General features: G+C 46.7%; 1 pseudogene; it reads right to left on the bottom strand.

Annotated features, from left to right (window-relative positions):
- Positions 1-22,147: 22,147 nt before the first annotated feature.
- On the bottom strand, positions 22,148-24,816 carry LOC138423634 (ubiquitin-conjugating enzyme E2 E3 pseudogene; annotated as a pseudogene).
- Positions 24,817-26,948: the final 2,132 nt, after the last annotated feature.

Genomic DNA, 26,948 nt, shown 5'->3' on the forward strand with positions numbered 1-26,948 from the left:
ACATAGACATCAGAAGGGGGCAGAAAGAGTACCCCCTTGCTAGTCTTCAGCTGGATGTTATATAGTCACTGCTGCTGCTGCTGCTAAGTCGCTTTAGTCGTGTCCAACTCTGTGCGACCCCAAAGACAGTAGCCCACCAGGCTCCCCCGTCCCTGGGATTCTCCAGGCAAGAACTCTGGAGTGATTTGCCGTGTCTGTTAATGAAAGAAAGGAATGTCTTAAAACTCAGAATGGCATCAGGCCCCTCACCCATAAGACACATTTTGGGATAATCTTGGCACCAAATGGTTCATCCTGGGCTGTGAAATGGTTAACTTGAATCTTGAAGAAGGGCAGATCACCATACAAATAGTTTCATTTACATAGATTAGGGGAACAATATCTGAGTATAACATACTGGTTTGTCAAGCAGGTTCTGAGCTAAGAGGTGGAACCAACTTGAAGACAGAGTTTGGGGTAAATGCATAGATATTAGCATAGCTTAAGACAAACATTTCCATAAGAAAAAGGCATTGGTTATCTCTAGGTTTGAGAATAGTTAACTTCAGGTGAAAGCAGGTGTCATTATGGCAACACAGTATTTTAAGAGAAACCTCCTTTTAAATTTGTATAGAGAAGGAAAAAATATCACTAGTTTGTTTCCTCATGCCACTTAAGAGATAAGAATGTCTGACACTTGCAGGCTATTTCCTCTGTTTGGAGACCCCTGGACTTCCTGCCTGTTACCCTCTCAATACCACAGTATTTATTTTTTTTTACTATTAAAAAATTTTTTTTCACTGTGCTGGGTCTTCACTGCTCAGCGTGGACTCTCCCCAATTTCAGTGAGTGGGGGCCACTCTCTTCTCACTGCAACAGCCCCCCCACCAACTCTGTCGCCCATCACGGGCTCTAGGGAGGGCAGGCTCAGTAGTTGTGGCTCTCAGACTCAGCTACCCCCCAGCATGCAGGATCTTCCTGGACCAGGGGTTGAACTGGTGTCCCCTGCATTGCAAAGCAGATTCCTAACCATTGGACCACCAGAGAAGCCCTGTTTTGATTACCATAGCTTTCTAGTACTGTCTGAAGTCTGAGAGGGTTATGCCACAGCTTTGTTCTTTTGTCTTTAGATTGCTTTGGCAATTATGGGGCCTTTGTGTCTCCATGTAAATTTTAGGATTATTAGTTCAGTTCTGTGAAAATTCATGCACGATTTGATAGGAATCACATTAAATCTGTGAAAGGTCCGTCTAGTCAAGGCTATGGTTTTTCCAGTAGTCATGTATGGATGTGAGAGTTGGACTACAAAGAAAGCTGAGCGCCAAAGAACTGATGCTTTTGAACTGTGGTGTTGGAGAAGACTCTTGAGAGTCCCTTGGACTGCAAGGAGATCCAACCAGTCCATCCTAAAGGAGATCAGTCCTGAACATTCATTGGAAGGACTGAGGCTAAAGCTGAAACTCCAATACTTTGGCCAACTGATGCGAAGTACCAACTCATTGGCAAAGACCCTGATGCTGGAAAAGACTGAAGGGGAGAGGAGAAGGGGACGACAGAGTATGAGATGGTTGGATGGCATCACCGATGCGATGGTCGTGAGTTTGCTTAGGCTCTGGGGGTTGGTGATGGGCAGGGCAGCCTGACATGCTGCAGTCCATGGAGTCACAAAAGGTCAGATGCTGAGCGACTGAACTGAACTGACATTAAATCTGTAGATGGCTTTTGATAGTATGGCAATATTAATTTTGGCAATATTAATTCTTCCAATCTAAGAACATGGGATATCCTTCCACAAGAAAGGAAATTCTTATCCTACAGTGCTGGTTCTCACTCTGTGGGCAGGTGTTTTGCTGACCCTTCCCAGAGAGCTTTCAGAGGTTCTTGGGGAGTCCTTCACTGCCATGTCCTCTCACCCCTAGTATGGGCCCCTTGACCTGGGGAAAGGCGTTCTGTTGGTAGCTGCTGTCTCCCGTAGCCCTGAGCGCAGGGAAGCCCACCTCATGTCCTCTCTGTGGAAGTCCACTGCCCTGCAGACAGCCCTGTGGACAGGACCTGAGATGACCCAGCCCTGTCTCACTATGGTCCTGCTCCTGACACCCTGACGCCTACAGATGGCAGCTATGCCCTCGCCGCACGGCTGCCTCTGGCGTCTGCCGAGTGCCACCCTGTCGCCTTTCGATTTTTCAGCCACTAAGCCTGCAAACTCCAGGGAGCACACTGGGCTCTCAATAGAAACCACGCCTACCCTTCCCTCTTGGGAGAAAGGAGGTTGGAATCAACAGCTCAACCTTCCCCCAAAGAAATTCTCCTTACAAATCCTTTATAAGAATTGGAATTTCTGACTCTAGCACACCCTTCACGTGGATATGGGAGGCTGAGAGGTCTCTCGGGGACCTCCTTTGTAAACTCTGCCCCTGGCCCAGCAGCTCCTTGAGAACGCAGGTCCACGGGGTCTCGGCTCCTCCCCCAGGACTCCGCTGGCATGCAGGCACCCAGACACACGTGTACAGGTGCACACATGCAGGCTCACACCTGCTCAGCTTCACTGGATCTCGCCCAGCCTCACTCCTTGGTGGCCGTACCAGCAGGGCAGCCGAGTTCCCATCATTCCACTTCCTCTGGGCACAACCTTGCCCATCTTCCAAAAGGAAGAGCCCAAGGGCCAGAAAGTTAGAGGTGCGTGCCCACGGCACTCCGTGAGCTGGTGGCAGAGCCGAGACTGAACTCCCAGTTCTCAGGCCTGCGCTCCGCAGAGCGCCGTTAAAGGAGTAGCAAGAGAGGGTTTCCGGATAAGTTGAGAAACACCATGTGCTAAGTACAGTGTGTGGTCTATGGGGACACGAGGCATAAGGAAACTCATATCAAACCTGTTTACATCAGCAGTTCCCAAATGTGAGCGTTAGGTACCTGTACTCCCAATACGCTGATTATTGGCCATGAATATTCCATCTGGGGAAATGCTGTGGGAGAAGGTTCATCACCCAGGAGCTTAAAGTAGCCAAGAAAAAAGGAAACTCCAGACTTCTCTGGTGGTGTAGAGGTGAAGAATCCACCTGGGACTTCCTTGGTGGTCCAGTGGTTAAGACATTGTGCTTCCAATGCAGGAGACTTGGGTTCAATCCCTGGTCAGGGAAGTTCCACATGCCCCATGACGTGGCCAAAAAAAGAAAATATCCCACATGCTGTGGAGCAGCTAAGCCTTGTGCCACAACAAGAGTCCATGAGCCACAACGAGAGATCCCGCTGAATGCAATAATCTACCTGCCGATGCAATGGACACAGGTTCAGTCTCTGATCCAGGAAGATCCCACATGCCGTGAGCAGCTAAGCCCGTAAGCCACAACTGCTAAAGCTTGAACTACTAGAGTCTGCATGTCCGAGAGTCCACGCGCCGCAACAAGAGAAGCCAGCGCAAGGAGAGCCCCACACACCCCACCTAGAGAAAGCCTGTGCGCAGCAATGAAGACCCGGCACAGGCAAAAAAAAGGAGGGAGGGACTCAGAGGCCACATGGTTCTCCATCCCCTCCTCCATCCCCGTTTCTGCTAGGAAGGGCTTCAAGGCCATATGCTGACTGGCAGGGACAAAGCACACGAGGGCTTTTCTGCTTTCACGTGTTCCCAGCCGCTTCCTTTAGACTCTGTCCTGCTTCCATCTACAGCAGCCAGCCTCGCTGACGCGCAGAATCGGTAACTAGAGACGCTAGGGTGCAATGGAACAAGCCTTTGGACAAGAACAAGCCTTTTAATAGTCAAGTTGCCATAGCGATGCGAGGGGCAAAATAGCAGACACTGGAAACGAATTTGGTTAGAATATTTCGGCTTATAACTTTGAGGGGTAATTTCTCCCTCCTTACCAGGCCTGAGCTAGGGAATTGCTTGGCTCCCTGCTGTGACACAGCCTGTGGCATTTCTGAGATCCACTTCCCCAAATGGGCTTCTATATCCCTTAGGTAACCCCGGGATCCTTAGAGCCACGACGACCAACAAGGAGAAGAGGCTATGACAGTCAAAGTCAGCGCGCTGCCCACCCCCCGTCCACACCCAGCACACTGCGTGGAGCTCTCTTCTCCTGTGGTCTGTTTTACTCTGATTCACACAGAAGTGGCAGGCGTCAGAAGTGACGGAGGTTTAAAACCACAGCATCAGCTCATCGTCTGGATTTGAAACTAACTGTGGCAGAAACCAGACAGCGTCCCTGTGTTTCTTGCCTCCGGAGCGCCTGAGGTTGCACCATCCTCACCTTCAGTCATCCTTGGCACTGGACCGGTGTGAAACCACCTTCAGAAACTCAGACGCTGAGGGGAAGGCTTTTTCCTTGTTCTGGCCTGTTCACTCCTGTGCGTCTCCTTTCCAGGCTGAGGCAGCTCGCGGGCTCAGACGTCGGCTGGAAGCGGAGGAGGGGAGGACCTGGCAGGCTCAGGACAGCTGAGGGGGGCTCTGGAGTCCAGCGTGGGGGAATCCACAAAGCTGCGGCACCCTTACCTCCCCCGAGGTACTCCTGCCAACCGCAACGGCAGGGCTGTTTATTTGAACAGTTGGGCTGCAGGGAAGCTCGGGAGGGGGCACTTTGGGGGAGTATTTCCCCAAGCGTGTTCCATGGAACATAGATTTACAGGGTTTTAATGAACCCTGGGCTTGGGAGTCAATGAATTTAACAGGTTTGAGGAGGCTTTTAGTGTGGGTCTTCTGAGAGTTTTAATATTAATACACTGATGTGCAGTCTGGAGGGACTATTGTATCCGTTTATCCATCCATTCATCCAACCACACAGTAAGTACCATCCCCTCTGTGAGCCAGGCACTATAGTAGGACCACAGATGCCAAAGGATACCACAGATCGTCCCTGGAGAAGGGAATAGCTACCCACTCCAGTATTTTTGCCTGGAGAATTCCATGGAGAGAGGAGCCTGGTAGGCTACAGTCTATGGCGTCACAAAGAATCACACACATCTTAGCAACTGAGCATGCCCATCTTATAACTGGATGTTTGTACTTTTCGCTAACCCGAACCCTGTGTTTCCTCCTGCCAGTTCTCTGCCTTTGGTAACCACAAGCATGATGCATGATTTTTTTTTTTTAGTTTATTTTGTGTTTGGATTTCACAAACAAATATGATCATATAATCATAAAAAAAGAGAGAATAGCACAGTTCTTGGTCTTGTGGAGCCAGACAGCTGGCCACAGTCAGGACAGGTCCACAGAGATGGAGCCAGGGCGCTCAGGAAGGTGGCCTTTGAGAGGAGAGTAGAGCGGCAGAATGAGAACCTGAGGCTCGAGGCCATGTTGGGGAGACCCCTCTGAGTGCACAAAGTCCCCCAGGGCTATCTGACCACAGTCACTGCCTTTCCTTCCTGGAATGAGTCTTCAAGGCAGTCTCCAGGGCAAACGATGGGGAGGGTGCTATTTTGTTCAGCCCTGTCTTGCTGTAGATGTAGAGACCAGAGCTCTGGGGGAACAGGGATCTGCCCAAGGTCACCTGGCAGGGATAGCACCCCACCTCCAACATGAAGCCACCTTAGTTTTCTTCTTTTTATAGAGTAAAATTGATTGTACTTTGTCATGATGAAACTAATACATACTCTTCATAGCAAACTCAGAAGGAAGCCCTGCCATATCCCTCCCACCCAGAAATAGCACTGTTATTTCTCAGTGCATTTCCTTCCTGCATTTTTTTTTCCTTAGGAGTACATTTTGGGATGTGCTTCTGTAGTTAGCATATTGCATAGACAATGCTTTATATTGCTTTTTACATGTAACTTTATAAGCATTAGCTCCTGTCATTATAACTTCATTATAAATAACTCTGATCTGCTGCATATAAACAGGCTTCAGAATTGATGCTTTTGAACTGTGGTGTTGGAGAAGACTCTTGAGAGTCCCTTGGACTGCAAGGAGATCCAACCAGTCCATTCTGAAGGAGATCGGTCCTGGGTGTTCTTTGGAAGGAATGATGCTAAAGCTGAAACTCCAGTACTTTGGCCACCTCAAGTGAAGAGTTGACTCATTGGAAAAGATTCTGATGTTGGGAGGGATTGTGGGCAGGAGGAGAAGGGGGTGACAGAGGATGAGATGGCTGGATGGCATCACTGACTCAATGGATGTGAGTTTGAGTGAACTCCGGGAGTTGGTGATGGACAGGGAGGCCTGGCGTGCTGCAATTCATGGGGTCGCAAAGAGTCGGACACAACTGAGCGACTGAACTGAACTGAACTGAACTGATGATTGATGTCACTCTTAGTTCAAATCCTCTTGAAACCACTAGGTGTCATTTTGGTTGCTCCAAAGAGCTCTGGTACCATAGTCCCTTATGTCTCAGTGCAGAAAGAACTCAGAGAGAGGCCAGTTCAAAGATAAGAAATGGTTCATTAGAATCAGATGCAGGTGAAGCTTACAAGCAGGTGGGCAAGAGTGCCACACCCTGGGAAATTACTGGGCTACTGTTTCATTAATCGAAGGAAAAGTGGGGCGGGGAAAAAGACCGCTTTTTTCCTCGTTCTTGGGTGGCAATCAAGCTTCCATCATGAGCTCCTCCTCCAGGCTGGGCAGAGGAGTTTCCTTGTCCCCACATTGTCAAGCATGTAGTGTCATGGCCATCGAAATATTATTTTAGGTCTCAGTACACCGAGGGTCTTTACTTTCCATAAACTATTGCTTTTTATGTGTGCAGAGAGCACTGCCTAGGGGTCATTAACTTACTGAGCTCACTGGGCAGGATGCAGGTCTCAGGCCTCCCTTGTTTTACTGTTGGGGGCACATCCCACGCTTCTGCTGCCTGGTTTTGTTACTAAGCAGGCCTGCTTGGTTTTGTGGTTAAGCAAATCTGCTTCCTTAAGCAATCATTAGCTTTCAGGTTCTCCCATATTTTTTCTACTTGCGATCCCCAAGTGGGATTAACCGTTGGATCACCTACTTTGTCCCTTTTCTCTGTCCTTCCCACTCTCACCCCAACGATGGCAATGATGATGATAAGAAAAAAATAACGAAGACCACATTCACAGAGGGCATCTGTCCACAATGTCGCTGAAGGCTCCTTCCATCAGCAGTGAAGCAGGCTTCAGCCTTTCCCATTGGAGGACCACCTACCTGGTCTGTTCCTCAACTCTGGGTGCTCTGCCCTCTTCACTTCCCGCTCCCCCTACCCTGGCTGTCTCCTCGGCTCCCGCGGTCTCAGTCACCTCTTTGGCTCCAATAAGCCCTCCGAGTAACCATCCTCGAGTCAGCTTCCTTAGTCTCATACCTGGATGTCCATCGAGCCTACCAGCACCTCGATTGCTTGTCCCTCATCAGTTCATCCTCTTCTCTCCCCAAACCCAGTGCTGCATCCTCCCAGCTACCCAAGCCAGCAGTCCACCTCCACCCCTCTTCTGGCTTTTCTTTTTAAAGGCTTTTTGATGTGGACCATTTTTAAAGACATTGTGGGGTTTGTTACAACGCTGTTTCTGTTTCTTGGCCAGGAGGCATGTGGGATCTCAGTTCCTGACCAGAGGTCGAACCCATACACCCTGCATTGGAAGGTGAAGTCTTAACCACTGGACCACCAGGGAAATCTCTCCACCCCTCTTTTAGACTCACTGCCTGCATCAACAAGCCGCCAATAATAGTCACAACTCCAACAGCTTCCCTTAGAGAGCACTTACCCATGTCTCCACTCCTTCAACTCTCACCACCCGAGGAGGGGACTTCTTTACATGACAGTCCTCCTTTTACAACGAAAGTGAAAGTGAATGTTGCTCAGTTGTGTCCAACTCTTTGCGACCCCATAGACTATACTGTCCATGGAATTCTCCAGGCCAGAACACTGGAGTGGGTAGCCTTTCCCTTCTCCAGGGGATCTTCCCAACCCAGGGATCGAACCCAGATCTCCCGCATTGCAGGCGGATTCTTTACCAGCTGAGCCACCAGGGAAGCCCCGTTTTACAAGGAGGAAAATAAAACTCAGAGGGGTTAGTTAACTCTCCAGAGCTGAACAGTGCATAGTTTGCGATCTGAACCACAAAGCTTCAGAGTCCACACTCAGCCATTCTGAGTCTCCAGGGCAGAAGGAGCCATCAGCTGCAGCCCTGCAGGCTCTCATCCGTGCTGCCTCTGTGCTGGCCCAGCTGCAGCCACACTGGCCTTTCTCCACACGGTAGTCAGAGTGAGCTTTCTGAATACCTAACTCTCTTGCTTGAACCCCTTCAGCAGCTCTCAGGGAAACTCTCCTTCGTGTTCTTCATAGAACCTACTCAGGGGGTTCTGGGCTCCTCTCCAACACCACTTCTAACTGCTTTCGCTCCCTGTCCCCACACCCCAGCGTTCTCCCTGTCACCACCCAGGTTTCACTAGTTTTTAAAGGTGGTGTCTGTCCCCACACTCTTCCTCCCACTTTTCCTGGCCAACCACCATGACTTTCATAACTCAGCCAAAAAGCCACCTCCTCCAGGAAGCCTTCCCTGAGTGCCTAGTCTGACGTCTGGTCTCTCTCGTGTGTTCTTCCCCACATTGTACTTCCCTTATCATGTTGCACTGTAAGTGTAGGTTTCCTTAATCTACCTGCCTGTAGCCCTTCAGCCTGAGACATAAACACTGTGCATCCACGCATTCTTCCTTCTCCAGCACTTAGCACAGTCCTGTGTGTGGACAGAGTATCAGAAAGTGTTAGGGGGAATACCTGAATGAATGGGCAGGTGAGCATTTGGACTTGTATTCAATTCCTAAACCTTTGCCCTTAACCCTGAATCTTTTCCTGCTTCCAGGGTGTCACTGTCACAAACCACACTGCAGAGAACAGCCTCATCTGCTGGGTTTTCCTTTTAGATTTACTTCAAGGCGAATGTCCAGAAAGTGGAATTGTTGAATTAGAGGGCAGGAACATCTTTATGTCCCCTGGTAGGTTTTGCAAAGATGAATTCCAAAATGACAGTAACAATCTGGGAGGCTTTTTCTTTTTTAGCAAATGAATCCTCTCTTCTTTTCCAAGCGTCTTCCTGGCGGAAGCCACACAAAACTATTTTTACCAAAAGGCTCTGAAGCTCGTCCTTCTCAGAGGAGAAAGGCAGGCGGGCATGGATGGAGACAGTGTACCCGCCTTACCAGCCCATCAGCTCCGCGTGCTAGCCTAGTTCTAGGTCATTTGAGGAAAGCAAATTTAAATCATGTTCCAAATTAAGCAGCAGTTCTGTGAAAGAAAGAACATACAACCATCTCCATTTGTTGCTGTTGTTGTTTAGTTGCTGAATCCTGTCTGACGACTTTTGCAACCTCATGGACTGTAGCCCACCATGCTCCTCACTGTCCATGGGGTTTCCCAGGCAAGAATACTGGAATGGGTTGCCATTCCCTTCTCCAGGGGATTTTCCTGACTCAGGGATCAAACCTGTATCTCCTGCATTGACAGGCAGATTCTTTACCCGTGAGCCACCAGAGAAGCCCCCATCACCATGGGGGGACTTACAAACATCTTGAAAAGTCTAAGAGACCGGAAAGTTATCAAAGCAAACCCATGAACTTTGGCAGGTGAGTGCTAGGGAAAGATCAGAGCTGACAGCGCTTTGGGGGTTGGGGAATCATCTGATGTCCAACGATTGTGTCGGCAACAGCTTCCTGCAGATAAAACCTTACAGGAAAATCCTCCCTGTAATAAGGCTGAGAATGCAGCTGCTGTGAATGGTGCAGTCAGAGGGGTGGAGGTGACCACAAACCCTTTAATCCTGAGTCCATTCCGTCTTCCACCTCCCCACTCCCCAAAACAGCCCCCCACCCTCCCACCTCCACGTGGGTCTTCTAAGTCTATACTCCAGGATCCACCTCTGGAGGACACCCAGGCCCAGTGAGGGCAGGGGCCTGCCCAGGGCCAGACGTGGTAAGTGGTGGCAGCCCTGTCTGGGGCTGACTGTCCATCTGCTGTCTGGCCAGGAGCCAGTCAGCCACTCACAGGCATGGGGTCTGACACTTCTTCATCCTGCAGGTGGCTGGCCTCCCCCAGTGCTCACCATCCAGGCACCCCTGCTATCAGTTTGATTTTAGGGTTTGGTCCAATTGAAGTTCTCTTAGTAGCAGCCTTTCTATTGGGTTGTGTTTTTTAAAAAATAAATAAATAAACAACATCCACTTCACATAGCTCTCCAAATTTATTGAATTCAAATTGCAATAGTATCTTCATATAATTATTTTATTCCCATTTACCAGGTATGATTATAAGTCCTTTCTCATTCTTAGTATACTTTTATTTTCTCCTCTTTAATTTCTGGGGTTTTATGGGTTTTCCCTTTTCTTTCTTCTGGAAGCAGATTTTACTTTTTCAGTGGTTTTTGTTTTCTAATTCATTCTTTTCAGCTTTTACCCTAAATGACTCCCTTCTTATAATTTTTAAAATTTATTTTCTTGTGTTTTAAGTTGAATACTTCATCATTTATACATTTTTCTTGTTAAATGATAAAAAAATTTAAGGTTTGCTATTGTTGTAGCTCATAAGTGTTTCTAAGATGTTTTCTCATTTTCATTAATGTCTTATTAATTTGTAGTTTTAATACTAATCTCTTCTTTCAGCTAAAAGTTATCCAGAAGAATATCTTTACATTTCCAAGCTAAATTTTTCTCATATTTTTAATGGTCATTTAGGCTTTCATTGTACTCTGGTGAAATTTCTCAACTCCAAGGAACACAAGGATAATTCCAGGAGTCTTTCAGCTTCCTGGGAGGAAAGGCAGATTTCTTCTGTGCAGAACACACCCTCCACCCCACCCTAAAATGTCCAGTCCTGATCCCAGGAACCCATGAATATGTAGGTTCTAAGGCAAAGGGAAATGAAGGCTGCAGGTAGGATTACGATTGCTGATCAGCTAACCTTGAAATAGGGTGAGTTTCGTGGTTTATTCATGCAATTAGGGGCCCAATATATTCACAAAGGCCGCTAATTATGAGAGAGGGAAGGAGGGAAAGGAGGCGAGGGAGGTGACTGCGGAGCAAGGCCAGCGTGATGCCCCGTGAGGAAGACCTGCCCTTGGTTACTGGGCCCTTCCTAAGGTAACACGACCCAAAGAGTGTGGGTGTCCCACGGAAGCTGGAAAAGACAAGGGCAGACTCTCCTGGAATGTCTGGGAGGAGCCCTGTGTGATTTTAGCCCAGGGAGGCCGTGCGAGACTTCTGACCTCCAGAACAGGAAGAGAACACACACACATTGCTTTAAGAGAGCAAATCTGGGGTAATTTGCATGGCAGCAATAGGAAACTAGTGTACTGTGTTAATGAAAGAATTAAACAGGTTACTTATCTTCTCACCTGAGTTTGAATTAGAAGTTTACAGACCACCACTGGTGGTCCAATGGCTAAGACTCCAAGCTCCCAGTGCAGGGGGGCTCTGGTTCGATCCGCTGATTGAAAAGATGCACAGTGTGAGAGCTGCGAGTTGAGTTTTGTTTGGGGCAAAATGAAGACCACAGCCCAGGAGACAGCACCTCAGATAGCTCTGAGAGACTGCTCCAAAGAGGTAGTGGGAGGAAGGTCAATATATAAGATTTCAGAAGAGGAGGAATTCAGTGTGATCAAATGCTTACTTTACGAAAGGTTTCCTGCTAGTCACGAAGAGCTGATGTCACCATGAAGGGATTTTAGTGATTTTCTAGATATGAAGAGATGAAGGGATTGGGGATCATGAAACCAGTTTCTGAAAATATCTCACTGTCTACAGACCTGTTCCACCAGTTTCCCTGGAGCACACAGTGCCTCATTCTCCACCTTGAATTCCCCTCGGGGGTGTTGAGGGTCAGCAGCCGCAGCAGCACTGGATTCAGTCTCTGCAGAGGCAGGTGGCAAACGCCCTTGTTGGTGTGTTCAGTTTAGTTCAATTCAGTCGGCTCAGTCGTGTCCAACTCTTTGTGATCCCATGGACTGCAGCACATCAGGCTTCCCTGTCCACCACCAACTCCCGGAGTTTACTCAAACTCATGTCCATTCAATCAGCGATGCCATCCAACCATCTCAACCTCTGTCGTCCCCTTCTCCCGCCTTCAATCTTTCCCATCATCAGGGTCTTTTCCAACGAGTCAACACTTCGCATGAGGTGGCCAAACTATTGGAGTTTCAGCCTCAGCATCAGTCATTCCAATGAACACCCAGGACTGATCTCCTTAAGGATGGACTGGTTGGATCTTCTTGCAGTCCAAGGGACTCTCAAGAGTCTTCTCCAACACCACAGTTCAAAAGCATCAATTCTTCGGCGCTCAGCTTTCTTTATAGTCCAACTCTCACATCCATACATGACTACTGGAAAAATCATAGCCTTGACTAGACAGACCTTAGTCGGCAAAGTAATGTCTCTGCTTTTGAATATGCTATCTAGGTTGGTCATAACTTTTCTTCCAAGGAGTAAGCGTCTTTTAATTTCATGGCTGCAGTCACCATCTGCAGTGATTTTGGAGGCCCCCAAAATAAAGTCTGTCACTGTTTCCACTGTTTCCCCATCTATTTCCCATGAAGTGATGGGACCAGATGCCATGATCTTCGTTTTCTGAATGTTGAGTTTTAAGCCAACTTTTTCACTCTCCTCTTTCATTTTCATCAAGAGGCTCTTTAGTTCTTCACTTTCTGCCATAAGGGTGGTGTCATCTGCATATCTGAGGTTATTGATATTTCTCCCAGCAATGTTGATTCCAGCTTGAGCTTCATCCAGCCCAGCGTTTCTCATGATGTACTCTGCATATAAGCTAAATAAGTAGGGTGACAATATACAGCCCTGATGTACTCCTTTTCCTATTTGGAACCAGTGTGTTGTTCCACGTCCAGTTCTAACTGTTGCTTCTTGACCTCCATACAGATTTCTCAGGAGGCAGATCAGGTGGTCTGGTATTTCCACTTCTTTAATAGTTTTCTACAGTTGTGATCTACACAGCCAAAGGCTTTGGCATAGTCAATAAAGCAGAAGTAGATGTTTTTCTGGAACTCTCTTGCTTTTTCGATGATACAATAGATGTTGGCAATTTGATCTCTGGTTCCTCTGCCTTTTCTAAATCCAGCTTGAACGTCTGGAAGTTTATGGTTCACGTACTGTTGAAGACTAGCTTGGAGAATTTTGAGCATTACTTTGCTAGCATGTGAGATGAGTGCCATTGTGCGGTAGTTTGAGCATTTTTTGGCATTGCCTTTCTTAGTGAGTGGAATGAAAACTGACCTTTTCCAGTCCTGTGGCCACTGCCGAGCATTCCAAATTTGCTGGCATATTGAGTGCTGCTTTTTCACAGCAAATGCTCTTGGAAAGTCCCAATTTGTAGTTGACAGATCCCTGGTCAGGGAACTGGATCCCCAAGGCTGGAACTAAGACCTGGTGCAGCCAAGTAAATAAAAATGTAAAAAGAAATGAAAGAAACTAGAAGTTTACAGCTCTCTGAAAAAAGAGAAGTGCAGGCCTAAGCTCCCATCCTGTCCAAGGATATGATCCATGTGGGAGAGGAAAAAAGGCCATTACTCCCAGCTTGTAACTGGGTGGCTGTCTTTCTCCATAAGTCCCCCGACATGATTTGTGAGCTCTCTTCTTTTCAAACAGTTTTATTGAGATATCACTCACATTCCTTAGCATCCACCCATTGAAGGAATGCCTGTCAATGGCTTTTAGTATATTCAGAGTTGTGCAAAAATCGGTATATAATTTCACAACATTTTCTTCATACCACAAGAAACCCCATGCCCATTGGCAGTGCATTCGTTTACTAGGGCTGCCATAACAAGTTATCACAGACAGGTGGCTTAAACCACACACATTTACTTCCTCACTGTTCTGGGGGCTGGAAGTCCAAGAATCAGGTGCCAGCCGGTTTGGTTTCTTCTGAGGCTTCTTCCTGGAGCTTGCAGATGGCTGCCTTCTCAAGGTGTCCTCAGAGTCTCTCTTCCATTCCGGGTGCCTCTTCTTTTTAGAAGGACACCAGTCAGATTAGATTACCACATCAGGCAACACGCATGCACACTCACGTGTCTGACTCTCCGCGACACTGTGGACTGTGGCCCACCAGGCTCCTCTGTCCATGGGATTGTCCAGGCAAGAATCCCGGAGTGAGTTACCATGTCCTCCTCCAGGGGATCTTCCCAACCCAGGGATGGAACCTTCATCTCCTGCATGTCTCTTTACCACTGAGCCATCTGAGAAGCTCAGATTAGATTATGGCCCATACTAATGGCCTCATTTTTTTCACCAGTGAATTTAAGGTTCTTGCTTTGTCGAAAAGAACTGGGAGATGAAGCAAGGAGGTTAAGAAAGTATAGTGAGAGTTTATTTAAGTAAAGATACGGTCTCAGAGGGAAAGCAGGTAGACAGGTGAGGAGCTGCTGCCCTGGGTCTCTGGGAAGCCTGTTATGAGGGACATACAGATGAAGGGTTGGAGTATTCTCTGGGGGAGGAGGGCTTTAGGGATTGTATTCCCCGCTCCAGTTTCCTGAGGGGAGAAGCGATTTTTGTCCTTATTTAGCTTAGATTCCAAGTGTCATGGTGTTGATGCGTGATGAGTGTTTCTTACCTGTATGGCTAATTTTGTATTATAATGAGAGCATAATGAGCAAAAGGTTACATGCTTAAGCAGAGGATTCCCGCCTTTCCCCACTTTTCTTTGTCTGCTACCCAGACCCTTATCACCCAAAACTTGCGGTTTACTGTGAGGCTGGAGGTTCCTGCTTTGCTTTGTCTGCCTGTGGACCCCTACTGTTAACAAGATGCGTGATTTCCTGCTACCTGGCCCCTGGCCCCATTTCTGCTCAGACCTAGCTACCTGCCTGCTCTAACAATTTTAACTTAATTATACCTCTTTAAAAGTCCTATCCCTAAATACATTCTGGGGTATCTACCAGGCAAATGGTTTCAGCACATGAATTTTGAGGGAATACAGTTCTGTTCATAACAGATAGTTATTCCCTGTTTCTTCCCTGTTATTGGCAACCACTTAAACTACTTTCAGGTCTCTGGGTTTACCTTTTCCAGACATTCCCGTTAAAGGGAATCATACAATACGCGGTGGTCGCTGTGACTCGTTTCTTTCACTCAGCCTTTTTCAAGTTTCATCAGAGTGGTGGCGTGTGTCATGGTGTGTGTGTTCAGTCACTCAGTCATGACCAACTCTTTGCAACACCATAGACTGTAGCCTTCCAGGCTCCTCTGTCCATGGGAGTTTTCAGGCAAGAATACTGGAGTGGGTTGGCATTACCTCCTCCAGGGGATCTTCCTGACCCAGGGATCAAACCTGTGATTCCTCACCTCTAGCACCATCTGAGAAGCATCATTACTGCATTCCTTTTTTTTGGCAACTAATATTCCGTTGTATAGATAGACCTTATTTTGTATGTCCACTCATCAAGTGGTGAAAATTTGTGTTGTTTCCACTTTGAGGTTATTATGAATAATACTTCTATTAACGTTTGGGTACACGTTTCTGCGTGGACATACATTTTCATTTCACTTGGGCATATATATTACTGGATTATGTTATAACTCTTTTGAACAGTTTGAAGAACTGCCAATCTGTTTTCCAAAGTGTTTGTGGCTCAGCTGATAAAGAATCCGCCTGCAATGTGGGAGACCTGGGTTCGATTTCTAGGTTGGGAAGATCCCCTGGAGAAGGGAATGGCTACCCACTCCAGTATTCTGGCCTAGAGAATTCCATGGACTGTATAGACCATGGGGTCACAAAAAGTTGGGCACAATCGAGCACCTTTCACTTTCACTGCAGCATTTTATAATTCCATCCAAATTATCAGAGTTCCAATTTCTCTGCCTCTTTAACATAACTTATTTGCATTTTTAATTAAAATTTTAAATTTATAACCACCCCAGTGGATATAAAGTGGTGTCTCATTGCAGTTTTGATTTGTGTTTCTCTGATAGCTAATGAGGCTGAGCATCTTTTCATCTTCTTTTTGGCCATTTCTGTATCTTCTATGGAGAAATAGATTTTCAGATCTACTGCCCACTTTTTAATTGGCTTATTTATATTTTTATTATTGAGTTGTAAGAGTTCGTGGTATATTCTGGATACAAGGCTCTTTTCACACGTATGTTAGCAAATATTTTTCTCCATTCTGTGCGGTGTTTTTTCACTCTAATGGTACTACTTCAAAAATTTTTAATGTCGATGAAGTTAAATTTACCTATTTTTTCCTTCGGTTGTTTGTGCCTTTGGGATCATGTCTAGGGAACCTTTGCCTAACTGATTTCTGACGTGCGTAGAAGTTAAGGGCGGCTTGCAGCAAGTAACGGCGAGTGGCAGCTAGAAGCAAGGTCTTCGTTTCTCAGACCAGGAGTCCTAACCACTGGACCACAGGGGCCAGCAGTTTGCGCTGGAGTCCCTAGTCCTTGCCAGCCTCGTCAAGAATGAATTCAGGCGAGAAGGCAGAAGGTAAAGAGTAGACTAACAAGTTTATTGAAAAGAAAATTACATGCGGAAAGGCGCATGGGCGAGCTCCTGGGCGAGCTCCGAGAGAGCCTTGAGCCTTTGAGAAGTTTAAATCCTTTATAAGCGGGCAGTTTTCCGCGTCTTTGTCTTCCTTCAGACCAATCATCTTGCTTTGTACCCACCCACCACCCCCAGTTAATTTGTATCAGGACGCTCCTTTGAGGTGTGCACACACCCCTTAGTCAAGATGGGTCTTGAAGTGGAGGCTTCTGGGAGGAGCAAGACTCATTATGGCCTGGAATTATCCTCTGACTTTTGACATGAAAGAGCCTTTCTGGACATGTGCAGTGTCTCCCTTATCCTAAAAAGGGGGAAGTGGAGATCCCTTAATCCTTTACTCAGACAGTACCCCTCTTTGCCCTACCGTGGTTATTTACTTGAGATGTATACAAGAGACAGACTGACTATTTCCCCTGTTTCTGTTGTTACTTCCATTTCCTAGAGCAAACAGGATGCTGACTATAAATTCCTCAACTGAAGCCCCCCTATCTCTTGTCTCAGGAAGTGCAAACAGAATAGTGGCTGATTGTAAATGTCCAACCTGGAGCCTGTCTATCTCTTACCTGATAACCAGAAGTAGTGAAGATTCACACATGTTTCTTCTAAGGGTTTTATAGTTTTAGTCCCTATGTTTAGGACTGTGATTCGTTTTAAGGTATTTCTGTGTGTGATGTAAAGAGTCCAAACTTCATTCATTCGTGTGTGGATGTCTAGTTGTTCCAGCACCATTTATTGAAGACTGTTTTTTCCTTCACTGAGTCATCTTGGAGCCCTTGAGAACAATCAGTCGAACATAAGTACAAGGGTTTATGTCTGGATTCTCAATTCAGTTCCATAGGTATATATATCCATGCCAGTATCACATTGTTTCAATTACCAAAACTTTTAAATGAATTTTGAAGTCAGGAAATACGTGTCCTCCAGCTTTGTTCTTTTTCAAGATTGTTTTGGCTGTTCTGGGTCCTTTGCATTTCCAAGTGAATTTTAAGATCAGCTAGCTAATTTCTGAAAGAAGAGATTTTGACAGGGATTGCATCAACTTTGCAATCAGTCTGCAGACTCTTGCCTCTGTTGCAATATCAAGTCTTCTAGCCTGTGAATCGGTGTTTTCCCATTTACTTGAGTCTTTTTCAATTTCTTCCAGTGATATTTTCAGTTTTCAGTGTATTCCTAACAATTCTTTTGTCAAATTCATTCCTAAGTTGTATTTTATTCTTTTCTATGTTATTGTAAAAAGAACTTTTCTTAATTTCATTTTCACATTGTTCATAGCAAGTTTATAGAAATACAATTGATGTTTTGAATAATGCACTTGTATCCTGTAACCGGGAGCTTCGCTAATGGCTCGGTGGTAAAGAATCTGCCCGCCAATGCAGGAGATGCGAATCCATCCCAAGGTCAGGAAGATCCCCAGAGAGGGCAATGGCAGCCCACTCCCGTATTCTTGCCTGGGAAATCCCATGGACAGGGGATCCTGGTGGGCTTCAGTCCAGGGGGTCACAAAAGAGTGAGACATGACTTAGCGACTAAACAGCAATAACATCCTGGAACTGTAGTGAGCTCATGTATTAGTTTTAACAGTTTTCCAGTGGATTACTTAGGATTTCTTAAACATGGGATTATGTCATCTGCAAATAGAGATCGTTTTACTTCTTTCTTTCCAATCGAATACCTTTTAGTTCTTGCTTAATTACCTCCAGTACAATCTTGAAAAGCAGCAGTGAAAGTCAATAACTTGGCCTTGTTTGATCTTAGGGGAAAGTCTCCAGTCTTCTGACTAGCTCTTTTAACTTAAAAACTCAATTTTGTCCTCAATTATGGCTTCTCCTCCTTCTATCCCATTTGGAACTCCTATTTTTTCAGAATTTAGATCTCTTGAATCCATCATTTTTGTGTTTTATCTTGTTGATGATCATTTCTATTTCTTACTATTTTTTACTCTGCTTCTCCAAGTAATTTTTTCATCTGGTCTTTTAGGTCCTTGGGTTTCAGGCCCAATCCCTCCTGCCACTCCTGCCTACCACCTGTTTTTTGTAACGTATTGATAGGGACAGAGTAAAGGGATAAAGTAGGTGCATAAACAGTTAATCCCACTAGGAGGTTGTAAATAGAAAAAAAAAAAAAAAGGAAGATCCTGTAAGTTAATGATCACTCAAGAAAGCAGGTTTGCTTAACCACAAAACCAAGCTGGCTTGCTTAGCAACAAAACCATGTAACAGAAACATGAGATGTGCCCCCAAACAATAAAACAATGGTGGAATGAGTTCTGCATCCTGCCCAGTAAGTCAATGACCACTAGGACATTCTCTGACCACATAGGGACAGGAAAACTCCCTTGCCCACCCTGGGGGAGGAGCCGATGACAGAAGCAGGACCCCTACTCAAGAGAGACAAAGACATTCTCCCCCTCCCCACTTTTCCTTTGATTATAAAACTGTAGCCCAGTGTCGACTAAAAAAAAAAAAAAAAAAGTCACAACCTAAAAGTTGACAGTTTTATTTGGTGGGAATTTTTAGGACTTCAAGACCGGAAGACAGCATCTCAAGTAACCCCAAGAGAATTGCTCTGAGGAGGCAAGGGGAGGAGCCAGGTTATATAGATGTTTTGCAACAAAGGGAAGGTAGTCTGAACCTCAAAAGTAATTTTGTGAATTAAAGCAAACCAAACGGATAGCAGGGCTTCCCAGGTAGCGCTAGTGGCCAGCTCCTGCCGGCCAGTGCAGGAGACCTAAGAGATGCTGGTTCAATCCCTGGTTTGGGAAGATAGCCTGGAGAAGGACTTGGCAACCCACTCCCATATTCTTGCCTGGAGAATCCCACGGACAGAGGAGTCTGGCGGGCTACAGCCCTTGGGGCCACAAAGAGTTGGACCTGAGTAAGCAACTTAGCATGCAAGAAGAATGGCATCACTCACTCAATGGACATCAGTTTGAGCAAACTCTGGGACATAGTGTAGGACAGGGAAACCTGGCCTGCTGCAGCCCATGGGGTTGAAGAGTCAGACATGACTCAGCAACTGAGCCACAAAAAACCTAAGTTAAGAAATTTAGCATTTTTCTATGTATGGGAAGTTGCAAGAGTTTGGGTGGGCTCACTGAAATCATTCCTTTCATATGTATCTTAGCTACCTGCAGCCAGTATCCTGTGTTTTTTCACATCCTGAGTTCCTCTGTGCTCACTTTAAGGAGTGGCTGTAGCCCAGAGGCTGCAAGATTACAGGTATTGTTCTCCTTCCTGGGTACCCTCAGGCCCCAGAAATTCACCTTTGGAGGGTCAAACTTGCTGATTACCCTGACATCCTTGGAAGAAATGGTGGCTCAGATGGCAAAGAATCTGCCTGCAATGCAGGAGACCCATGTTCAATCCCTGGGTTGGCAGGATCCCCTGGAGAAGGAAACGGCTACCCACCCCAGTATTCTTGCCTGGAGAATCCCTTGGATAGAGGAGACTGGTGGGCTCCAGTCCATGGGGTCACAAAGAGTAGGACCCAATTAAGTGAATAACATTTTCACCAATATCTTTGTTTACTGATATGGCAGGAATACTCCATTTCTCACTTAAGTTCTCAGGGTGCAATCCCCCTCCCACACCCACACTTGTAAGCCTCACAAGCATCCTATTCTAATAAATCACTTCTTATCTATTACTTTGCTTTCCCTGAATTCTTTTCTTCACTGAGACATAAAGGACCATGGTACTGTCACGCGAGTGTATGTGCCTTGATTCTTTGTCTCGTCACAACAAAGATTTGGAGTGACGGACATTAAAGCCCCCTCGGCGAGTCACAGCTCTCAGGTCTTGGATAGACCGTGTTATAGCTCTTAGACAAATCAGTGTTACAGCTCAGTGTTACAGCTCTATTTTATTTAGAAAATAGCAGGAAAATCCATCTTTGAGGCGTGAGGGTAGGTCGATCTAAAGACACGAGGAGAAGAGCGCCCCAGCGTGCAGGAGAGAGAGAGAGCTGGCTCTGGCTCCTCTATTTATATGTGTATCTCTCCCTGGGCCTGTCCTGTGTAAATTGGGCCAGCCAGGAGTGTTGTTTGTTTTACCTGAGGTCCTCACTCCGGTCCTCGAACCTTCTTTTGTTTCATTTTCGAGGGCTTTTCCCTTCCCTGTCTGTAGCCACTGCCGTTTTGGACTCCTTTTCCCTGTTCTACTCACCTAACAGTACCAACCTCTTTGGAGCTCCCCCCAGATGACACCAATCAGTTTCAGTTTTATTGGAACACAGTCACATCCATTGGGCCAGGGATTCTTGACGGCTGCCTTCAGGCTGTGATGGCCGAGAGAAATAGCTATGACAAAAACCAAATGGTCTGCAAAAAAGCCAAAAACATTTACTATCTGGCCCTTGCAGAAAAGCGTGCCGACCGAGTTCTAGATCAGTGTCTTTTCTGTTTGTTGTTGTTGTTGCTCAGTAGCTCAGTCCTGTCCGACTCTGCGCCCCGTGAGCAAGAATGCTGGAGTCGGTTGCCATTTCCTTTTCCAGAGGACCTTCCTGACCCAGGGATTAAACTCAAGTCTCTAGAGTCTCCTGCATTGACTGGCAGATTCTTTACCACTGTGCTACCTGGGAAACCCCTCTGGGTTTTTGCTACCTCTAATTAATTTTTTTAAATTTTGAGATAATTTTTCTAATCCCCAGGAGTGATTTTTTTGTTCTCAGATTGTTCCTGTGCAAAATCTTCCTGACTTTCCTGATAACTTCTCTATCCTTCCTTCTTTAGACACATCACCTCTGGCTGCTCAGCATGGTAGAGCATTGTGTGTAGGGGAATGGCAGTCTTTAAACTTCCTGAGCCCCCTAGAGTGTCTACTCATGGATTCCGAGGCCCAGACCTGCCAGCTTTGTAGAAATGTGTTCCCCACAGAGGGTTGGCTGTCAGGATGTCCAAGACAGATGTGAAACAGCCAACTGGGAGCAGTAACCAGGAAGTCCCTTTTCCAGGCGACGTGAACAGCTGCCCCACACTGGGACCTGATGGCTAGACTGGGATGGCTGTGGAGGTTGGGCTTTCCTAGGCAGGAGCAGGGTGGAGCATCTTTTCCCAAAGGTCTAGAGGCTCCTGGGAAAAGGCATAGGCTCCCCAGAGATGAGCACTCTCTCCAGGACTGCAGGCTAGGCTGGTCTGCACCTGGCTTAGTCTTCTTAAATTAATGAAGTGGGGCAACTTGCCTAGTGGTCCAATGGTTAAGGTTTTACCTTCCAGCAGAAGAGATGTGGGTTTGATCCCTGGCTGGGGAGCCAAGATTCCCACAAGCCTTGCTGCCGAAAAACAGAAGCAATATTGTAACAAATTCAATAAAGACGTTAAAAGAAAAAAGAAAGGAGTGGGAGAATTAAAATCCTGTTAAATGGGAACACTCAGGTAGCCTGGGATGGCAGGACTTGGCTCCAGGCTCCTTCAGAAAGGCATGCCTGCTCCAGCTTTGGTCCTGGATGCTCCTCTTCCAGTGCGAACAGGCATTAAGAAGTTGCCCTCTGCTGGATGAGTACCCAAGATCCCCTTCAGCCCCCCAACATGCACACATCTGCTCAAGCTAGATTGTGCGATAAGTTGCTTCAGTCGTGTCTGACTCTTTGTGACCCTGTGAACTGCAGCCCGCCAGGCTCCTCTGTCCATGGGATTTTCCAGGCAAGAATGCTGGAGTAGGTTGCCTTTCCTTCTTCAGGGGATCTTCCTGACCCAGGGATGGAATCCTCATCTCTTACGTCTCCTGCATTGGCCAGCAGGTTCTTTACCACTGGTCCAGGAGTTTTTATTTTATTTTTTTATGCCTTCAGGAGCATGTTTATTGTGTTTGAGATGATACATCAGGTGCTCGCTGAGCTACAAAGGGTAAAAGGAAATCCTCTCGTTACAAACTGACAAAGGTAAAAGGTAAAACATTTTTCACAACAGCATGAACCACATACTCAGAAATAGATCTGGGTTTAATATAAAAGACATAATTCCCAATCATCTATGGCTACTTTTATAACTTCATACAGATAATGAATTAGGCTAAAATGCACTATAATCTTTGGTAGACTTCAGGACCAGTATCCTTAGTACATCACAAAATACATTTTGATATCCCAAAGAAGCAAGACTTGCAAGTAGGCGTTTTAAACAGAACTAATCTACAAAGTTCTGCTCTTGATAGCATTTACCTTTTTGGGGGAGTCTCCCAGTCTCCAAAGGATAAAAGCAGAGAGTAGAATCAGTATAACATATACACAGAAGTCCGTATTGTAAAGGCTATAAAGATCTGCAGCACAGTGGGAAGACGCCTTCTGCTCCTTCACACTGCATACAAATTATGTGAATTATGTGGCGTATCGCCTGGTCCACTGTCTGGCTATCCTGTCATGTTCTGCTCTGTTGGTCAAATACTGAGTGGCTATGCTTCCAACCAGAGGATCCGCAGGGTTGCAGTCTGTCAAAAGAGAACAAATTGACAGCAAAACCTTTGAAATAGTCAAAGCAGGACTCCAGTTGTCTTTAAGGATGTCCAGGCAGATGATCCCCTGACTATTGACGTTGCAGTGATAGATTCTGGTGCGGAAAGCAACCTTTGGTGGCTTAAATGGATAATCTGATGAAAATGTGATATCCAGAAAAAACACACCACCTTCATATACAGAACCTGGTGGACCAAGTATAGTCGATCTTCATAAACGTTATCTCCTTTAGGCCCAGCACTGCAGATAGGAGGAGGATCAAGGGTTATTTCAGCTAGCTCCTTCTGAGTTCTTTTAGCACTAGTGGATAATTTAGCAGTGGTTTTGCTAGAGAGTTTGGTGTTTTTCTTCTGCTGGGTGGCAGAAGGTTTTCTTTCTTCTTGTTCTTCAGGCTCTGGAGCAGCTGGGTCTCGCTGGTCTGCATCTGAACTACCACTGCTGGTGCTGGGGCTCTCATCATCGGACCTCTGCCGATCACTGGACATCTTGGTGAAGTTATTTCTCGGAAAATTCGGCCACCCGTCCGGCCCACTTGCGCACCGCTACGGTGTGGGGCCAGGAGTTTTTAAAGACTTTTTTTTTTTAATATGGACCATCTTTAAAGTCTTTATTGAACCTGTCACAATATTGCTTCTGTTTTATGTTTTGACTTTCTGGCCGTGAGCCATGTGGGATCTTAGGTCCCTGACCAGGGATCGAACCCACACCCTCTGCATTGGAAGGCAAATTGTTAACCACTGGACCACTCAGAAGTCCCTGGTCCAGGTTTTCGAGTTACCCAAGCAGGAAGCTGGAATCGTCCCTAGGATGACCACTGAAGGCCCTTCTTCCCAAGAGTCATCCCGTCCTGAGCCTTCAAAATGAGTGAAACATCATCTTCAGGAGAGGTGCTTTCTGAGCTGAGAAGTCTGAGAGATGGAGTCAAAGAGAAGCTCTAGCTGTGAGCCCCAGGCCAACCTCAGTGTGTGGAAGGCAAGATGAGCCAGGAGCGATTTATGTTTCCCACAGATGGGACCTGAACACAGGAGCTTTGGTTTCCAAAATGAGATACCTTCAGACTTATCCCCACCACCCCCTACCCCTCACCCCCCCCAACCCCCCACTGAAAAGCATTGTTTGGATGAGGATAACACGTTTGTTCTGTGCTGTAACAAGCATGGGACACCAAGAGGAACAAGCATGCAAATGTGCCTGCTGCCCTCATGAAGTTCACAGTCCAGTGGGAGAACCAGCAAAAACACCACCCAACGATGGGATGTCAACAGCCCTGTCGCCATCTGGAAAATGGTGTCTACAGCCCTGTGGGAGGGGGTGCCAAGGGTCCTGGGAGGGGAGACACATGGCTGGAGTTGAAGATAGTTTGCCGGGTAGACTGAGTCAGTGGGCTGGGCCTGAGAGGAGGCAGTCACGGTGTAGATGCTCAATATAATAGACCCTGAACGAATGACTGGATGAGAGCAACTCGTGTTACATTTCAGGAAAACAACGGTTGGTTATAACTGAATCGGTCAAGGAGACTAATGGCATAAATGAGGATCTTCAAAAAAGAGCTGCCATGTCACGGCTGATCCTAAATGCCCTGAGACCACTGTCGTCTTCAATCCGGTGTCTGAGACGAATTAGTAATTTACTTAGGCTCGTTAAAGTAAACGAGACATGGTCTCATTGGTGAATCATCAAAAGCAACTGTGTTTCTTTTGATTATTTGCGATGAGTGAGGTTTGTTTTGGCAATCCCAAGTGATGGAGAAGATGATCCACAGGGCTGGTTCTTCAGGAGTGACTCCAGGCTGGAAAAACTTCTAGACACAGGGCGGGAGCATGGGCAGTGCTGGGCCTTGGAGACTGCAGTTATGTTTTTGTCCTCATACGCCTCACTTACCCATGTGCCCTCTCAGGGCCTCAGCTCTACCCTCTGGACAGGGAGGGTTAATATACATTTTTAGGATTTTTAGCTCTGTTATGTATCTGTAACTCTGACTAACCTGGACTCATCAGACAGCAGAAACTCCATCTTCCCTGCCTCCCCCATGAATGAGAAATCTACTCTAGGAGTGCCTGGGAACTGACCCTCCGGTAGTCAGCCTGGCCACGTATCCCACCCGAACCCTACTGTGAGGTCACTGACTTTGCTGAGCAATCTTTTCAAATTTAAAAACTGATGACCTCCAGATACAGTTCATTCAGAGACCACAGGTCCAAAAAAATACTTTCTTTTTATCAGAATGGAAAACATGAATTCATGCACTTTTAAGTTCAGTAAATGGGAAAGATGCTAATAGACAATGGTTTCAGGTGTCTGCACAAAGGCAAAGGATGAGGAGCTGTGAGAGTGAGGCGCTGGAGGTGGGCAGGAAAGATCTTTCTGGGAGCGGACTTTGTGCTGACTCTCAGGAGTGCCTATAAGATACTGTGACCGTAAGAAATGGAGGCTCAGAGAGGTCCGAGCTCTCAGGTAAAATGGAGCGCTCTGGCTTCCCAAGCATCCTTCAGCTGGTTAGACAAAGACCAATGCCCACGGGACTTCCATGGTGGTCTGGTGGCTAATGCTCCGAGTTCCCAATGCAGTGGGCATGGGTTCAGTCCCTGATCAGGAAACTAGATCCCACATGCCACAGTGAAGATTGAAAATCCCATGTGCAACAACTAAGACCTGGCACAGCCAAAAACAAAAAACACCAATGCCCATTCAGGGGGTAGTTGGGCCCGACTTAGGGCTCAAGGGGTCCCTACTTGTCTACTGAGCCCTTCCTGCAGCTCAAGAAGCCCTGTAACAAACATCATAGGCAAGAAAGAAACTTCCCCAGGAGCCTGACACAGGTGATTTTAGAAACTAGTGAATTCACAGATTAGTAAGTGATGTTGGGCCACTTTCTCAGTGTTCTGTGCCCCCAACACTTTACTGAGAGGAAGATTTGCAGGTCTTCTCTAGCACCCATATTCTCTGATGGACCTTAAAGGAACTTGAATGTCTTTACTGCTCCAGGAGATTGGTAGTTAAGACTCTTGAGAGTCCCTTGGACTGCAAGGAGATCCAACCAGTTCATTCTGAAGGAGATCAGCCCTGGGTGTTCTTGGGAAAGAATGATGCTAAAGCTGAGACTCCAGTACTTTGGCCACCTCATGCGAAGAGTTGACTCATTGGAAAAGACTTTGATGCTGGGAGGGATTGGGGGCAGGAGGAGAAGGGGACGACAGAGAATGAGACGGCTGGATGGCATCAACGACTCGATGGACGTGAGTCTGAGTGAACTCTGGGAGATGGTGATGGACAGGGAGGCCTGGCATGCTGCTATTCATGGGGTCGCAAAGAGTCAGACACGACTGAGCGACTGAACTGAACTGAACTGAGGAAAGGTTGGCACAGGCATGCATCCCTCACCTTTGGTACTAATGTTCTATAGGAAATCTGCCACCAATCAGTCAGTTCAGTCGCTCAGTCATGTTCCACTCTTTGTGACCCCATGGATTGCAGCACTATATATCCGCCATCAATATCTCCCAGCAAATCTTCCTCCAGCTGCAGACTCCAGGGCATCAGGGAAAGTGTTTGATCTAGTGGTCAGAGTGGGCCACATGCTTCAATAAACCAGGCCGAGAACAAACAGGTCAATGTCCTGGGAGGCTCTTCTCACAAAACTTTGCTATGAAGGAACCAGGGATGATCCTGCCTCTGCAGAGCACACTGGGACATCTCCAGGGGACCTGGGGCTTGTCCATTTAGGAATTTTTAGGGTCTAATAAGTCTCTTCTATAGCCAGTCTTGGCCCCAGTAAGAGAGACACAAATAAGGTTAGGAAGGGCTTAAAATCTCTGAGGCTCAGACAGAACTGTGGAGGACCAAGGTGCGCTTTGAGTCTGAAGACATCGGCTCAAACAAATGGGGGAAGGAAAGTGGAGGTGTGACGGCCAAGGGTTAAGGAAGTCTGAGTACAGGTGGATGCTGAGGGAGGGGACAATCACCACAGCAGATGAGAATGGACGAAGCAGATGAGAATGGACAGGCACTGGGATTCTGAATCAAAAAAACCTTATCTTGAGAACTGGCGCCACTACTTCCTGTATCTTGGGCAAAACCACTCGGTTCTCACTGCCAGCCAGGAGTAAATAGCGA

The sequence above is a fragment of the Ovis canadensis genome, chromosome 18 (genome assembly GCF_042477335.2).
Source record: "Ovis canadensis isolate MfBH-ARS-UI-01 breed Bighorn chromosome 18, ARS-UI_OviCan_v2, whole genome shotgun sequence".
Taxonomy (NCBI): domain Eukaryota; kingdom Metazoa; phylum Chordata; class Mammalia; order Artiodactyla; family Bovidae; genus Ovis; species Ovis canadensis.